The sequence below is a fragment of the Drosophila ananassae genome, chromosome XL, assembly GCF_017639315.1.
Source record: "Drosophila ananassae strain 14024-0371.13 chromosome XL, ASM1763931v2, whole genome shotgun sequence".
In the NCBI taxonomy this organism is placed as follows: Eukaryota; Metazoa; Arthropoda; class Insecta; order Diptera; family Drosophilidae; genus Drosophila; species Drosophila ananassae.
This window is the reverse complement of record NC_057931.1, coordinates 15,841,356-15,844,136: the sequence shown is the minus strand read 5'-3', so window position 1 is coordinate 15,844,136 and position 2,781 is coordinate 15,841,356. Positions and strand designations below refer to the sequence as shown.

The following is a 2,781-nucleotide window of genomic DNA, read 5'->3' as shown; positions in this document are numbered from 1 at the left end:
GTATTATTAGCACCGATCCTGATAAGATAGCTGCAGTCAGAGATTACCCAACACCCCGTTCGGTTAAACAGGTTCGAAGATTCCTTGGAATGACCGGATGGTATCATAAGTTCATTAAGGATTATTCCGCTATTACTTCCCCGTTGACAGACACCTTGAAAACCAATCGGAAGTTTGAGTGGACAAGTGAAGCCCAGGGGGCTTTTGAGTCCATAAAGGCAAGCATGTGTGCAGCCCCAGTACTGCACAGTCCCAATTTTTCGCTCCCGTTCTCACTTCATTGCGACGCAAGCCACACAGGAGTAGGTGCAGTCTTAATGCAAGTGAATAAAGATGGCGCAGAGGTGCCGATCGCTTTCATGTCAAAGAAGCTAAATCGTTGTCAACGTCAATACACCGTTATGACACCGTCCGAACATGCAGAGGATACCAAAATTTCCGATGACCAATGCTGGAAACTTTGGGTTCCACGCCCACTCGTACCGAATGCCATTAAGACTGCTCATGGAGACCCATTACATGCCCACGGAGGTATAAACAAAACCATAGAAAGGCTCCGACGTTATTATTTCTGGCCTAAATACATAAAAACTTTCATCAATAGTTGTGATATTTGTAAGGCCACGAAACACCCTAATCGATCGTTTAAACCTCCTATGGGAAACACTGGAATACCCCAGCGTTTCTTTCAGAAGATATTTGTTGACTTTTTAGGACCCTATCCACGCAGTAAATCGGGAAATGTAGGTATATTTGTGGTGCTCGACCATCTCACTAAGTTTCCTTTTTTGAAACCAGTCCGCAAGTTTACCGCCGACTCGATTGTGCGATATTTGGAAGAAGATCTTTTTCATTGTTTTGGGGTTCCAGAATATGTGGTTTCTGATAATGGAGTTCAGTTTAAATCGCAAACTTTTAATTGCTTGTTAAACAAATATAATATCAGACATACATATACGGCCTTTTATTCCCCACAGGCAAACGCGTCGGAAAGAGTGAATAGATCAGTTCTTTCAGCCATAAAGGCTTACATAAACCCAAATCAGAGTAACTGGGACGAAAACCTTAGTAGCATCAACTGCGCTCTACGATCGGGAGTTCATCTGGCCATAGACACTAGCCCGTATAAGCTAACGTTTGGTCAACATATGGTCACGAATGGCGAAACTTTTCAACTACTACGAGATTTAGGTATGCTAGAAGATCGAAGTGTCCAATTTAATAAGGAAGACTCCCTAGACATTTTACGCAGCAAAACCCAGAAAACCATGATCGCCCAACGCAATCGGAATGAAAAGTTCTACAACACACGCACAAGGGACGTTTCTTTTAAAGTAGGTCAAGAAATTTTCCGACGCGATTTCCAACAAAGCAATTTCGCAAAAGGGTTAGCTCCAAGCTGGCTCCCAATTTCCTTAAAGCGCGAGTGCGATGGAAGTTAGGGAAGGTATATTACGAGCTAGAAGATCTACAAGGCCGCCTGATCGGAAATTTCCATGCCAAAGATATTAAGCCATAAGCGTAGACAACAAGCGGGAATCTTCCTTGTGTTGTTCCACCCCAAGTTAGATTTTAGTGGGGGGGAAAATGTAATGCGCTTGTTGTAACTTAACAACAATCCAAATGCCTAAAAGTAAACCTCATTTAGTTAAGCTTGGAATAACCGAAAATACAAAACAAAAAACAAAAAGCTTGGTTAAGCTTAAAGTTTCTTATCTATTGATAATCAATTATCTACCTAGAATTGAGCATTTAAGTATCGGTCTAAGCATAGAATAAGCAGCGGCCAACTTCTTTTCTCTTGTGGCTGCTAAGATAAGCGCATCGCTCGCGGTTAAACTCCAGTATATATTTAACCCCCGGAAAAAAAAGACACGTGGTGGGGAATTTCCACATAAGTTTCCCAAAACTAAACGCAGAGGGAAGTGAGCAGCGCTCAGTGTATTAAAAGTGAATTACATTTTTGCGGTGCCAATTCAAGGTCGAATTGGCACCCAGTAAGAACCCATTTGTGTATTGTTCTTACATTGGAAATAAGTTTATAATCCCCCAAGCAGCCAGTTTACCCTAAGAAGGGCTTCCAGCGCCACGCCGCGGGATCTGATGGATTTATTATAAATTAGTGTGAGAGACACAATTTTCTTTTGGGATTAAGGTGCATGTGCAATAATTTTCCCTCATTAATTAAAACCCGCCAATGGCCAGCATATGCACCCGAATTATTCTCATCCAATGACGTCACTCATCGCCCAAGACAGTTACGCCTGTCCCGTATTGGTTTCCGGAACTATTAATTTGATTTAGCTATTTTTATTTTGGTAGTATTTAGTTTTTTTTGGAGCTTGGAGTTTAATAATGTAAGAAAATAACGTTTCCAGTTCCCTTAATTTTGTATTTCTTTTTTATTACTTAAATACTCAAACTGAACGGTATGGAAATATTAATTAGTTTGGTGAATATATATATATATACATACATAAAAATAACCTCTATGCCCTAAAATTATAGATTCATCGCTCAACCCGACAAAAGATCTTTTGGACGTGGAAATTAAACTCGATGTAAGTGAAAAAAAAACTCATTACCCCAAATTAAATATTGTTGGTGGTTAGGCTGATTTTTCTCAGTGTAATAAAAGCTTTACTTGAAAGATTTTTATCTCCCATACGGTAAAATCGAACCACGCGGTTGCAATTAAATACCGAACAACGGTACACTGAAAGAAAAGAAAGAAAAAATAAAAACGAAAATTTTTCTGGCACGTGCTGGCTAACAGTTGAT

General features: G+C 40.1%; 1 long non-coding RNA gene across 1 annotated transcript; it reads left to right on the top strand.

The window, feature by feature from the left end:
* The first annotated feature begins 1,439 nt into the window (after window positions 1-1,439).
* On the top strand, window positions 1,440-2,577 carry LOC123257501. Its single transcript, XR_006507578.1, has 2 exons — window positions 1,440-2,124; window positions 2,509-2,577. It is a non-coding gene; the product is annotated as an uncharacterized LOC123257501 (long non-coding RNA).
* Window positions 2,578-2,781: the final 204 nt, after the last annotated feature.